A 16,037-nucleotide genomic window follows, 5' to 3' on the forward strand; every position below is an offset into this window, starting at 1 on the left:
AAGAAAGCATGATACAGGATCTTTGGGATGGATAATGAGTTGTTAAACTTTTATTGATTAATGAAATTTATATAGAGTGATATATTCAATGAAAATTTGTTTTAGAAATGTTTTAATGAGCTTATAACAATATAAATAGATAGAGAATGTTAGTTTATTTTTAATTATATAACTTGGATGAAATGTTATATTAGTGAATAAATTGGTTTTAGAAAGATATTGACTTGATTATAATGTTTTTAAATAAATGGAGAGTTTATTAAGCTTAAGTTTAAATGTGTGAAGAAATATAGGTTTTTATAGATTACAATTTTTTATTGATTAATGCAGTTGATGGTTAGACATAGTAATGAATGAATTCATCTGAAAACGTACTAATTTGAGTATAATATTCTATATAGAGAGGGAAATTTTTAAGAAATAATGTGTATATATTTATTATGTTGTTGTCTGTTTTTTAAAAACAAAATTGATCACCATGTTTCCACGTGGATTCTCAAGCTGTGTTGGTATAAAATGAAAAACTAATAAAAATTGTTTTGGAAAAAAAAACACCTTGTCTCCAGTGAATTCAAATACCCACAGTCATTTCATCTTGCTAGAGTTGAATTAAACCCAGTCCCCAACAGCCTCTAGACATTGGGATGGGATGTCCACAGCATCACTGAAGGGGCCTTATTGTTTTCTCTGTTTTTATTTGTGAAACCCCCAAATTACAGGGAGTTAGTGTAAAAAAAGAGTAATAAATAAAATAAAGTTTCATTGTATAAGAGAGAGAAAGAGAACCACATTCACTTGAAAGAAAACCTGCACTTGATTTTAAAATAACTCCTTTTCTTCTTTACCATACTTTTAGCTATGCTGGAATGACCGGCCCTTTTTAAAGATTAGCACAACCCTGACCTTGGCTGGATTAAAGAAGCTAAAATGTAGTCAGACCTGGTTGGTATTTACATGAGAGAGAACTAGGAAATCTTTGGGCTATTGGCCAAGTGGAAAGTCAAAGCAAACATCCTGGAGGAAGATAGAGGCTCCGTGCTATTGCTTCCCATGTCATCAACAGGAGCTGAATTTAACATAAGGAAGTTGTTTCTCCTTTTCTGGGCAGAATATTCTTTCTTTTAGGTAAATATTATTTCTGATGCTTTATGTCTCATTTCTCTTTAACCTAACTGCCCAAACCCCCTATCCACTTATGGGAAATACTGATTGTATTTATAGCTATAACGAAGCAAATGTTCAAATTCCCTTTCTCTGAAAATTCCAAATAAACAGAATGCCTTTCTTCATTGCTGGAATGTCATTTGAATATGAACCCAGGAAATATATTACCTCTGCAGTGTCCATGCACTATAAATGTCCAAATGTCCAATTCAAACCTATTCACCCAGTGGATCCCTAATGATTAATGCACCGAAACCAGTCTTCCAATCTAGACCTGGTGCTGATCCCTTTATGCAGCAGTAATTGACTTTAGGTCAGCTTTTGACACAGTATCAAGATCTAAACTGCAGCATAAGTTAAAGAATAAAAAAAATTTATTGCTCATTAAAATACATGAGAATGCAAGACTGAAGGTCAGGTACTGTAATCAAGGATATGTCACAAAGCAAATGCCAGCAAGGAGAGGAGTTAAACAGGGATGTTTATTTGCACTAGTTTTATTCAATTGTTATATAAAGTCATTAGTTACTCACCCTAGTAACTCTACCTTTCATATAAATTTATTACTGTATACTGATGATGCAGTAATTCTGTCACTGATTTCTACTGGCCTTAAAAGAGCCTTGAGATCACTTGTGCATTATTGTATGAGGAAGAACTAATAATAAATTACTCCAAAACTAAGAATTGCACTTTGTCCAAATGCCCAGAATAGACAAGCTAGACTTTGGTGGCCAATTCATTGAACTGGCTAAGATATTATCCTAGGAGTCAATAAACTTGAATTAATTCTCTGGATAAATATTTTTACTTACTGGCTAAAATTATACCACAGTCCTAGTAGATGACCTGTCTAATATTGGCAGACAGCTTCAAATCTTGACAAACAGCTATCCAAAAGAAGCTGAGCCACTATGGCTTTACAGTGCTACCATCTTAACTTTAGGGTCAGATCAGGATAGAACAATATTAAGACAAAGTATCTTAAACGTAGAAGGCCAAACAGGAATTACTGCTTTTTCTAACAGTGTAATTGTAAATAATCAAATTTTAGCATCTAAATCAGTTTCATTTCTATATCAACCATAGCCTCCAAATTCAGGAGAGTCCTATCTTTAACCCAATTCTCCTCACAGTTTGGAAGGAAAATATAGGATTCTTTATATATTGCCCCAGTTACAAGGGTGCCCTAGAAACCACAGCGCATGTACTTTTGTGTTGTCAGGGGCATTCCTCAGCAGTTGATTATCCCCCTTTTATCTAAATTTCCAAGGTACTCTGGAGATTTTAATTGCATTATTACACAATTAGGATAAATTTATCTCTCTAAAATAGCATAATTCTGCTATTTTATATGTAAGTTTTGCCTATCAATGGTTGCCAAAAGCCTTTGATGTTAGGTGTTAACTTTTTATTGAATATATATTTATTGGTCAATGAAAGAAAAAAAGTTTCTGAATGACTTTCTGCTTGATATAAGTGCCAGCCCAATCTATTGAGGGACAAGTGACATGGATTATGTAATTTGTTAACTAATACAGTTATTTTCTATTTTGTATTTTAATTTGATGTATTTTCTCTCTTTTAAAATAATGTTGGTTCATTACAGATTGGAATATAGGATAGTTGTATGGATTGGTTAGATAGCTTTTAACATTCCTAAACTGAAAAGATACATTTTCAGATTGATTATTTTCTCTGTTCAGGTACAATATAGACGGGAATTTAGGAATAGCTTTTAATATTCCTAAATTGAAGAAATAAACAGGCTGAATATTATCTGAAGATAAGAAAAAGTTTGTTAGCACAAATTGGGGTCTGGTTTATCTCTTTAGTGAACTCTAAACAACCTTTTTCTTACAATTTACGCCTCTTCTGATGTCAGACCTCATTTTAATGAACATGTGTGATATTATGGGACGCAAATGTGTAACATGCTTGACTACATGTAACTGATTTCCTATGCAAAGGGGAGGTTAGTGTTATCCTGTCCAATCAACTTTCTCCTTGGGTGTTTCTTTGTTATGCTAACTACAAAAGGTGTTGTAAGCTAAAGATTGGGGTTCTCTTTTTGAATGAGAGGAATCCCTTTTGTCTGAATATTCTGATAAATTGTAATAAAATGATCTTCCTGTCTCGGTTTATCTCATTGGAAAATATGCATGCCGAGGCATGAGCCTAAAAGAGCCACATTTGGCCTTCACTATATACTACTTAAAAAATCTGATATTTGTTTGATTGTGCGTAACCTTCAATTGGATGAAACAGTGCATCAAAGGGCAACCATTTTTGAATCAATGTACCTCAAGCAGACTAGTCCGTTTTCTCTCCTCTTCTTTTTCTCACTTAAAAGAAACACAGAGCTATTGATATCTTGACTGTGTGTGGCAGCAGCAGTAGGCAAAAGGCAATTTTGGTTAGTAAAACAGCACAAAGGGGGAAGAGTTGAACGATCTCAAACCCAACATGAAACTCATTTCAGTTTAATTATACTTCTGCTGCACTGCATATACGGTAGGTAGAATTCATGGATATGGTGTCACATATAGTGAAAACAAAAGTTTCTTCAGGTGCAAAAATCTATAAATAATTCAAATAATTGTTTTCATCATTTCCCTGGATTTGTGTGGCTGAATTCTGTTGGTTTGGGATAGATTCAGCTTCTGAGATCATCCTTCTGATGAATTCAGATGACAGAAATTATGTGCATGAATATACATCTTGTAAAGTAGACAGTGATATATCTATGTGTGTGCACACACAATCTTAATAAATATTGAGCCCAAAGTTGGTCATAGATATTTTTCTGGGTAAGGCAAAGAATAAAATATTTTTCCCATTCTGATATAGATTATGATGAACATTTCTTATGATTAATCTTAATACAGGTGGTCCTCGACTTATGACCACATTTGAGCCCAACATTTTATGTTGCTAAGTGAGAAATTTGTTAAGTGAGTTTTGCCCCATTTTACAACTTTTCTTGCCACATTTGTTAAGTGAATAACTGTAGTAGATAAGTTAGTAACATGATTGTTAAATGAATTTGGCTTCCCCAACGACTTTGTTTATCAGAAGGTTGCAAACTGTGATCACTTGACCCCAGGAAACTGCAGCCATCATAATTATGAACCAGTTGTCAAGCATCCAAATGTAAATCTTGCTGCAACAGTCGTAAGTGTGACAAATGGTCATAAGTTACTTTTTCACTGCCGTTGTAACTTTGAACGGTCACTAAATGAACTGTTGTAAGTCGAGGGTTACCTGTACTTAAGAAAGGAGGAGGCACAGACCTTTCACTGAAATTTAGATTTCATTGCAGTTCAGATTTCTACATCCAAATCAACACATCACTGAAGTAAAGGATGATAGAAATATGTTTAAACTGTCCTGATGAGATAATGCAATGCCACCACTAGATGTCAGTGTTTATATACATATTAGACTGCAGCAAACTCTCCACAGAATACTACAGCCATTCTCCTTTCATTCCTCTTTTTAATTAAATCCGGCTTGACATTTCTCTTATCAGCCTTTTGATGTTAATTTTTAAAGGCAATTTAAACAAGAATTGGATTAATCATTATAAAATAAATGTCATCTAAGTTAGTTTCTGTTTTGTTAAAATGTTCATTTTTAAAAAACTAGGATTATATTTCACATGAAAAAGAAATATTAAGGCTTAGTTTAACTTTGCAATTTGAGTGTCTACTTAAAAAGTAATTATGTACTTCAATCTGACAAATGTTTTGTGGTGAATTGGGTCCTTGTCAATCTCAGATTTCAGTTGTACAATAATTCTCAACTTTCATGGTTTGACCTAAAGAAACAAATTTTGGTTTTTTTTCTATATAAATGTCAAGCATACATGCAAGAAAAATATCATTTTCTGTGCTAAATTCTGTTTTAAAATATATATTTGAGTTGTATTATATATTTTTAAGCTGATTACATAAAAATATATATTTATAATAACAGTATACATTTACACAAGTTTCAGGAACAAAATAAAAAGTTCAGTGTCTATATAATGCAAGTGAAAAAATTAATGAAAAGGAATAAAATACTATAATTGCAATAGTTGTCAGAAACCACTAAATGCCTTAATATGGGCTTCCTAATCCTGTTTTTTCAATTAGTCAAAAGGAGGGAAGCATAATTCAATACCTGCAATATATGATAAACTTGTGATTGATTTACTACAATCCAAAGAGGATGGAACAGTATTTTCACTACAGTGTAATTGTAGAATAACATTATTAGCCCAAGCACTGTCCAGTAAGCTGTAAAGTTATAAAATAGAATTCTAGCATCATGTTCAGCTATTAATTTTCAAAATTAGTTTATATGACTGAGTGCCAGAATAATAGTTTTGCTTGAAAACCAATATTAGAACAAAATATTGATACTGTAAGGTTTTCCACCTAGCTTCACAAACTCCTCTGGGCTACTCAGGAATTTGAAGAGCCAAAGAAACTTCTGAGCCGAGGTTTCAGCAAGAAAACAACTTTATTTTGATCAAAATACAATCAGGTAGCCTCTTCCCTCTTCATGGCTGCTTAGAGCAGCGGTTCTCAACCTATGGGTCGCGACCCCATTTGGGGTCGATTGACCATTTCACGGGGGTCGCCAAGCAAGGCTGTCCGCCATTTTTTTCCCTTTTCTGGCGGGTGCCTTACCTCCCTTGAGCTGGGCCAGCTGGTGGTCGGCCTGCTCCGTCTCTGCCGCTTGCCAGCTATGCCTCGGCCGGCACAGGGGGCGGAACCACGCATGCGCGGCGCAGGGAAAGTCCTTGACTTACGACCGATTTAGTCCTTGACTTACGACCGGTTTAGTCCTCGACTTACGACCGGTTGGGGGTCGCAGCATTAAAAAGGTTGAGAACCACTGGCTTAGAGGGATGAAGGCACACCCAGAAAAGATTTCTTCCACTCTTTATACCCTTTCAGAACAAAGAGATTCAAGTCTCTGTACCAGGAGTAAGGAAGCACAGAAAAACAAATTCCAAGGTGATGACTTATTATACACATCAATCCAGGCTAGCTCACCTTCCCTCTCCCTATTTCCTGGACCACTGAATCTCACCTTGCTCCTTTCATGTAAGCAATCTCCTGTATATTTAGCACGAGACATTTGCTCTTATGTAAATAATTTCCCAATATAAGGCACCTACAAAACTGCTTGCACATAAACAAAGTTATATATATAAAATGATTACAAAGTATCACTACTAGTATCAATATAAAGTGGTTACAAAATAACACTACTAATATCAAGCTTAAGCATGATAAAATCGTAAGCACAATAAAGTCCCTTCAATACCTTAACTAAATATCTAAATACCAAAAAATGTAGTTAAACAGAGGTATAAAAAAGGAATGAAAATGAAAATAATTCAAACTATACAGATAGTCGTCAACTTACAACCATTTGTTTAACAACTGTTCAAAGTTACAAAGGCACTGAAAAAAGGGACTTGGTCACATGTCTATGTGGTCCTTGCATCCCTGCAGTCACATGATCAAAATTCAGATGCTTGGCAACCGTCATGTATGGCTGCGGCATCCTGGGGTCCTGTGATTACCATTTGTGACCTTCCCAGGGGCTTCCAACAAGCAAAGTCCCTGGGGGAAGCCAAATTTGCTCAACAATCACATTATTCACCTAATTTCCATACCAAAAAAGGTAATAAAATTGGGCATGGCTCACTTAACAACTGCATTGTTTTGTGATCATAAGTCGAACACTCCCTGAACATGCAAATGAAATGAAGAACATCTGAGTATAAATTTTTGAAAGAAATGGTCCAAAGATAACCTGATCACATTTTTACTATATTAATTTTATGTTTCTATTATGCTCATTTTTATTTATAATATTTATAGATAGTACTTATATATGGAAATGTGTCAATGGAAAATGATTGCTATATATTTCATATGTAAATAATTGATAAAAGACAAGGAAAATGCAATCAACTTAATTAACTGTTACAAAAAGGAGACTAATTAGTATCTTGGTAGAGGTGTTTTATTTCTTTAGGATCAGATAGGAAGCATTTACTGCAACAAGATCAGGTATCCCTTAAAGAAAAGAGATAATGGGTTGAATAATAATCTTGGAAAAGGTCCATGTGCATCTAAGAATGGATGAGAATCAAGTCTTATAAAAAGGTGGAAATTCCAAATATTAAGAGTCTCTTCATTAGCTCACCAATATCTGTGCTATTAAAGCCTGAGTCAGAACTGGGCCTTGATTAGGACTCCCTGCTAGGATGAGGGAAGATAGACTGGAACTGAGTGCAAATCCTTTCTACCACATTCATCACTTGAATGAACTAGGTTTCATACTTCCATGAAATCAGATGAACACTGATGGGTCTCATTATAGCAACATTTTAAATGATACTTCCCACTGATAGAACAGACTAAGTTAGTAATTGCTGTTTCACAAAACATAAACAAAAGACAGAGCCTTGTGGTAGTTTAAAACTATGTATTTACTACGGTGCAAGCTTTTGGGGATCAGAATTCTCTTCACTGGATATATAGGGTATAGTGTTTAATTAGTTAGGGACAATGTTTTTTTTTTATAAATAAATAAATAAATAAAAGGTGCCGGAACTCACACATGTCATACAACCCGCCTTGCCTACCCTACAAGGTTCCATCCCAAAAAGGTGCCGGAACTCCGTTCTGGGCGTTCTATGACAAAAAATGCCCTGGTTAGGGATATCTAGAAACATAACTGCTGCAGAAGGGGAGGGTAAAATCAATTCAGGAATTCTGCACTTCAGACAGTGAGAAAATACTGCCTTAAAAAAAGCAAAGCAAAAGTTATCAATTAAAGGCATAATAAACATAAACATTCTTCACAGCACTTTCCAATTCCAATATATAACTACATAGCAGTAACATTTTCAAATTGCATTGTTCCTTGCATTGTTCCTCACAGCAACTTTAAGATACAGATAAGAGAGGTATTAACAGGAGATATCAAGATTCAGTACAGTCAATTTTGCTTGGGCTCATGATAATGCAAGCATAATAACAGACTTTGTTGAGCTCAAACACATTTATTATTCCCTTTCAATGAAATCCAGGTTGCCCCTGCAAAACACTACAAGTATGCTTCTCTGTTATTTTCTCCTCCGTAATCATGAATAACAACATACAACTGAAATCTTGCTGCCATAGTCAAAGGAGGACATCTTGGAATATATTTTGGAACTACGTGAATGTGAAATAGTATGTTTTTTTCAAAACTGCTGAAGTTGAGCTCCATTCAGAAAATAAAATACATTACTTTCTCAGAAACCTCTTCCTTTCAAGAGAGGAAGACCAATGTTTCACAATATGAGATGCCATTAATGTATACAGATTGTCACTCAGGATTAATGCAATCCTGTGTACTAGTGATGGATTGTTTGTGATCTTGGTTTAATTTCACAAGCCTTCTGGTCATCATTGGGTCATTTCTCTGATAAGAACTGTCTGCTCTTTCTCAGCTTAACAAGAAAACTATTAGAGAAAACAAGTTTTAGAATTGGAAAAAAAAGTCATCTGCTACAAGAAATTAGAAGAAAATTCTTCTATTTCACAGCCCTAAAATTAACAAAGATAAAAATGTTTTTCCATCTTCTTTGGGGATCTCATTAAATATACATGTACAGGAGTGCACAGTGGATATCTGTCTTCTTTCCTAACTACTGTTTCTGATCTGTTAACATGCAGGTAAACTCCGTTTTCTCGATGATCACAACAGTTAAAGATCATCAGAGAGACTAAATCCACTGTAATTGGAAAATTGCCCTCCAGCCTCCAACCTTCTGTTTTGGAGGAACCTCGTTGAAAAATGATAGAGCTGAAATTACAGAATGCTGTCTGGTCCCATGGGCAGTCTGATTTGAAACCTGGGTGTGGTATGAAAACCAAACTGATGGCTGACATGGCTGTTGAGAAGGTGGCTGGATTGCAATTACAGAATACTGTACCTTTAAGAAAATGAACTATCTACACGAGTGTCAAACTCACCGCATCACATGACGTGTCACGACATGTCGTGACTTTTTTCGCATTGTCGGAGCTGGGGTGGGCGCAGCTTCTGCATGATACAACCGGCCCGCAGGCTGGCAGTTTGACACCCCTGATCTAGACCTTTAAAAAATATTTATAGCTCAGGATTAAACTGTAGGGTCCTTGGTGCTCTCTAAGCTTGATTGTTTTCTTGCAGACATTTCATTACCAAATTAGGTAACATCATCAGTGCTATAAGGGAATGGGGTTTACTGTCTTTTTATATACTAGTGGCTTGTCATGTCAGTGTGGGTGAGTGCATTCTTGGTAATTTCTTGATTAGGCTCTTGCTTACTGTTAACTTATTTGTCTGAGTTGGTTGTTCTTTGTTGATTGAATTATTGTTTATTTCTTGACTATTGGTCTTGTGTTAATTTTAATGTTAATCTCTGCTCATCTGGATGTTCATTGTTGGTGAGGAGGTGTATCTAGACCTTTTCTAGTTGGCCCTTGGATTGGTCATAGTATAGAGATAGAACTGATTGCACTTCTAGATGTCTTGTGAAGGAGCCAGGAGGAAGAAAGTGATTTTATTGATGTCTCAGCAGTTTTCAATACCATTGATCCTGGTATCCTTTTGGACCTACTGTGGCAAGTAGTAGGTACAATGTTACTGTGATTCTCCACCTTTCTCCATGGTTGGTACCAGTCAGTGTTGATAAGAGGAGAGAGGTTGCATGAGATATCCGTGATCTCTCATCTGGCCACAGGGCAGTATCCTATTTGGTGTCTATTAGAAGCTGTCAGCTCAGAGTTATATATCATCAGTAAGTTGATGGTACTCAGTTATACTTTGCCATAACTGGACCAGCCAAGTGATGCTATTTAAGTGATATCACAGTGCTTGGATAACATGAATGGTGAATTCATTACAACTAAATCTGCTTCAAAATATAATGGATGTTTGTGTTTTTAACAATATGTGAGAGAAGAATAATTTTAAATTGTATCAATAAACTTGTTTATTGAGATTAGTTTTGGGAGGGACTATTACTATGACAGGCTTTTCCTTCTATAATTTCTTCATTACAATTAAACAAAGATTTTAATCAGATAAACAGATGCCTAGCACACATGGCTGCCAGGAGAGCACAGACTGAAGTCTGTATAAATTTGACTTGGAACTTGGGCTAAGAAGAACTATGATGATAAATATTTCATTAGGACATTTCTTCTAAAGCTTAAGTGGGATTGTCTAATTAAAAAAATGCTAATGTGATAGTATAGCCTTTCCTTTTCTAAGAGGTGTATCTTATTTCTTCTTATATATCTTTTTCTTTTAAAAAAGCAGTCAAGCATGTTCCTTACAGAAAATTTTAATAAGAATACCAATTTGATTCTGTAAAACATAACCAACATAACCAAATGTAAAAAAACATAGTCGTAATAATAACAGTATTTATCAGAAAGAGTTATTAAAAGTAAATCATTAGTTGATATAAAATATAAAAGAGAAACTCATCTGTATAAAACTGCTCCATTGTAAAGGGATCCCAATTGATTACATTTAGATCCACTGATAAGAATTGTTACTAATTCAAGGGCAATCCATGTTATTACAGCTACTCTAAGTGAAAATTCAGCTGAATGTATTTATTGGTGGATTTAGAAATTAAAGATTGGGAATGGTTCTAAAAATAAAATGTTTCATTAAAAGATCTTTCTATTTACTGTGCCGTGGGCCAAATGCAATTCAAATAAATTGAAATAAAAAACCAAATTGCTTAATAAATGTTCATTGAGATTAGATTACATCTAAGGATTTGTGACATAAGCAATCAAATCACATAATTTCATGCTGAGAAACTGACCTGACTGAAGATCTGAGACAGGCTGCAATGGCTGGCCACTGATATTCTACTTGGAACCTATTAAACATCCTTATTTGTTCAGATTCTTTAAATTTTAAATAATAAATATTGTCATGCTTTGGAACAAATAAGCTTCATCTTAAGATTGCTTCTGCACTATTCTGACAGACGTTTAAAAATTATAAATGGTGGAAGGATGCAACCAAACAGTGTTGTTGTTGTTTTGGCAATATGCCATGTGTCCAGCAATATCCAAAGGTGAACTAGGTAGATAAAGAGGAGACATCTAGGTAAGGAAGGGAAATAAGGAACAAAGTCAGTAGCTTGCTTCCTAGTAAATGATTTTTTTAAAATAAAAATTACAGCCCTTACTTGAATATATAAAAACAATCCCATAAATTATAATCCAGTTTATTCTGAAAATCCTCAGAATGGGATTGTTAAGAGTCTCCATGAAAAATATCAGGCAAAGATATTCAAGATTATTCTTGATTAATTGAACTAGACCAGTATTTCTCAACTTTGACACTTTTAAGATACATTAACTTCAACTCTCAGAATTCCTCAACTGTGTTTATAATCTTAAAAACTAGGTAACAATTTCTTTATAACAGATATAAGCAGTTCCATCTCATTCTAAAATTATTAAGATCAATCATCACCACTTTCTTTCAAATTAAAAGACAAAATAGTGACCTCTTTATGGGAAAAATTCTGTTGTTATTAGCATTAAATTAGACCTTCTAAAGTATTAATCTGAAATTTGGTATAGTTTCAGGTTCCTATTTTAGTATCAAATTTTAATTCAAACTGATAACAAAGTTCAGCAAATTAAAAAGTGCAACACTATTTTTTACCTTTTTGAATCCTATGTAAGTATCTTATTTATAAATTTGGTGAAAACAATTGATTCAAGAAAAATATTTAGATTTTTTTTTGTCTGATGAAAGCAACTCCTAGCAAAAATTTAGGCTCATGTTCAATTTCACATGCCAGCAGTTGCAATTCAACCAGTACCGTAGTCAGAAACTTTTGCAAACTCTCTCCCTCCCTCCCTCTCCCTCCCTCCTCCTCTCTCTCTGCCTTTAATTTGTAATGACACAGAAGAAACTTCACAAGTATAGTTTCTATTAGCACTTCTAAAGGGATGCTGTATTGTTGGGCTGTTGTGAAACTGGAATACAGCGATCGCTGTAGGAGGGGCTGCCTGTTTTATATTTTATCTGAAATGTCATTCCTTGAATTATGGAACATGATCTCATAAGGTGATTACTCAAATTCTACTTTGAGAAACAACAGGAAAACTATAAACCTTTACCCCACTGAAGGATAATGAAACATAAAATAAAATTTGGAGCTTGAAGTGATAAAGGAGGCTTTTCAGATTGGGAAATTCTAACAAGAAAAGACAAGGAAAACAAGGGCCATTATTGTATTTACCCAAGTTCACATCTCCGCCACCAATAAAAGAAATATTGGGAATCTAAGAGGACCCTCCCATTATCATGTTGTTATTTGGAGAAAAAAAAAACTTTCTGCAAGTAAAGAAAAGTTCATTCACCAAGTAGCAGGCTAAGATCTACATCTGCACAGAGGATTGAGGAAAGCTAACTAATGATGGATAACTAAAATATATTTTGGTCAATGAGACTTATTTAGTAATAGTTTTTACAGCATCATCAGAACAGCACAACAATGCCAAATTTGCTTTATCTCCATGACAACCTTACCTGTTTTCCACACATAAAGAAACACAGCAAAGAGAATCAAGACAATGCATCACTGCACCCAACAGGTCTTCCTTGGTCACAGCAAGGGCTGGTTTCCACTAATTTTAGAATTACAGTCCAATATGCAATCTACATCCATTAGGAACTGATGGAGAGGGGAACATTTTCAGTAAACAGCCATTTCTTTCTGCAATAATTTAGTTCTCAGAATTCTAGATATATGCCTTCGCTAAACCAATAATGATATATTTTCTTTTTAAACATCAAGGAATTTTAAAATAAAATTCACCAATAACGTCAATGTGAAAGCTAGATCATCTTGGCTCCTGCTCCTTAAGGATTGTGACTTAGACACCAACAGACATGTCCCCTATATGCAGTTTCAGTTTGACGCAACATGACAGATTGTTCTTCCATTTCCTGATTCTTTTTGAGGCCTGAATCTCAATACAGTAAATGGAACACCAGGACCAGCAAGACTACCCCTTATCCTGTGATGCTCTTGTGGTCTTTTGAACCATTTAAGTAAGAATGTGCGTCATTGCTATTGATCCCCAAACAGGTTGCTAAAGTATCAGGGCTCATTTATCCTGGCCTTCTTGAGTCTTAACTTTGGATTTTCAAACCATGGTCTCCTGAACTCTATACAAGAGCCTACCTATGAGCACAGGGAAGACAATCGACTATACCAAGTGGAGTGGACTTGTGAAAACTTTGGATGCCGTGCATCCTTAAAGATACCCTGCAAATGGTACTTTACTATGAGGTATACCTAAATCCCTCTGTCTTCTTTCCAAACTGTGAAGAGAACGCTCTGGGACTGATCAGAACCTTAGATAAATACGAAGCACCTGGTTGTAAAGTAAGACCGACCAGCATTTCAGAAAGAAGTCAACCATTATAAAGTTCCCGCGCAGGGCCAGGAAATCGGGCGTCCCTCGACTTGCCTGGGCACAGCAGTTTCTTCCTGGGGATCCGCGTCCGGCGCGCCCTCTTCGCCGATGTCGGGCAAAGTGACGAAAAGCAGCGGCTTGCTCGCGGGGGCGGCCCAAGACCCGGCCTCCCTGGCCGAACGCGGAGAGCTGCTTCCACTGGCGCAGCTGCCACCCGTCGAAGGTTTCGGCGCCGCGGCCCCGATCCCGCTGCCGCCGGGGAACGCCCGAGCCGCCGCTGCTACGCTTGCAATAGAGGTTCCCCCAGCGGAGGCCAGGGCAGCGTAGCGGACGGGCAAGGACGGGGCGCCCAGCGCGGACGCCGAGGCCGTGAGGAGAGGCTGAACTTTCGGCGAAGGGGCGCCGGGGGCGGGCGAGTAAGAGGGCGAGGAGGAGGAAGAGGCGGTTGGCTTGAAGAGTTTTGCGAAGACGGTGGCCAGGTCGAGGACCGCCACCTTCATGGTGCCGCCGCTTCTCGGCGCCAAGACGGACTTTGGCAGGCGCGGCGGCGGCCAGAACAGAGGCGTCGCGGTTGGGGCGGCTTTGTCGCTTTCTCTTTGCCAGCGCGGGGCTTCCCTTCTGCGGGTCTGCACCGAAGACGGCTGGAGACGGAGCGAGGGGGAGCCAGCCTGCCACCCGGGTTACGTATACCGTAGGCCTGCCTTTCTGCCTACCCAGGCGCCTGCCGAGGGAGGGAGCGGCGGTTGCTAAGCTAAACAAAAACCGAGCCGAGAGGAGCTCATTGGGCGCCGGGCAGCCCGCTCTCGCCATCGGGAGCGAGGGGCGCGGGGCTGCGCTTTTCCCAGGTTTTGAGGGGAAAAAAGATTAGGGGGTGGGGAAGAGAAGCCTTGCCGCGCTGCTCTTCCTCCTGCCCCCGACATGCCACCTCTTATGGACCGGTCTCTCCGTCGTTTCGCCTCCGACGGATGCTTTGAATGAGAACGCTCTTGGAAATAACCGCCCGAACTAGCTAGCCTCGTTCGCAAAGGGGACCGAGGACGTAGCGTTGTTTTTCCCTTATTCGCGGAAGCATCTTTAAGCAAGCCGTCCGTTTGAGGCCCACTGGAAAACTCTATGCGGGGCTAGAATTTAGCTCCACCTGCCTCACCATTCGCTCTTCTTCCTGCCCGAAAGAGGCGGCTTCTGTGAGAAGGCTCGGCTTTAAGATTGCGTTGGCAAACAGACAGCTTCTCCTTAGCAGTTATTTCCATTTTTGTGTGTGTGTGTAATACATGCATTTATTGGTGCTTTTACGCCGCTCCGTTCCTTCCTCCTCCCAGGGCTCATCGCACCTGAACGTAGCAGCGATTGGGGAAAAGAAACCAATCCCGGAGAGAGTCGGTTAATTTCTCAGGAGGCCTAGAATATTGCTGGGAGTGTCTATGAGTAACTCTGCTGAAATAGATGGCTGTTTCGGGCAGCATTGTTAGGCTTTTTAGACCCTGCTCACAAAATGGCTGTCACAAGGTCCTCTGGCTTCTTCCCAAAATGCACCCCACATCTCCCCATGGAGAAGATGCCCAGTCACTTCTTAGACAAACTGTTCAGAATGCATCCTGCCAATGATTTCTTATATCCCAGGTTGCTCCGTAGTGACACAATTTAGCATTTAAAAAACATTTAAGATGCTCTAGAACAGTGTTTCTCAACCTTGACAATTTTAAGGCATATGGACTTCAACTCCCAGAATTCCACAGCCAGCATTGCTGGCTGTGGAATTCTGGGAGTTGAAGTCCACATGCCTTAAAATTGTCAAGGTTGAGAAACACTGCTCTAGTGATGGCGAACCTTTTAGAGACTGAGTGCCCAAACTGCAACCCCAAACCCACTTATGCATCATCCGGTGCCGGGTGGGTGTGGCCCATTGGCTGGGTGTGGCCCATTGGAAGGGTGTGGCCCATTGGGTGAGCGTGGCTGCAGTGGTAACGGCAGTGGGTGGGACTAAAAAGTTCAATCAATCAATTCAAACTTTGCAAGATCTTTTTTTTTTCTGCGAGAAGTTGAAATTGACTGATTGATTGAACCTTTTTTTTTTTTGCACACGGCAGCAGAAGCCTAAGGCAAAAAGGTTTTATAAAACCCAGCTGTAGGACTGGGGCGACGGTGCACATGCCCACAGAGAGGGCTCTGAGTGCCACCTCTGGCACCTGTGCCATAGGTTCGCCACCACTGCTCTAGAATATTATTTCCCAACAGTAATTCTTCAGCCTGTGCATAAATAAGGATGCTTAAAATTGGCACTTTGCTTCACCTCATGCCAGCTGATTTTTTTAAATTTATAAGGCTATAAATGATAACTTTCATATTTAATAATCACAGAATAAT

This window comes from Protobothrops mucrosquamatus, unplaced genomic scaffold (assembly GCF_001527695.2).
Source record: "Protobothrops mucrosquamatus isolate PMUCROS unplaced genomic scaffold, P.Mucros_1.0 scaffold_280, whole genome shotgun sequence".
Taxonomy (NCBI): Eukaryota; Metazoa; Chordata; class Lepidosauria; order Squamata; family Viperidae; genus Protobothrops; species Protobothrops mucrosquamatus.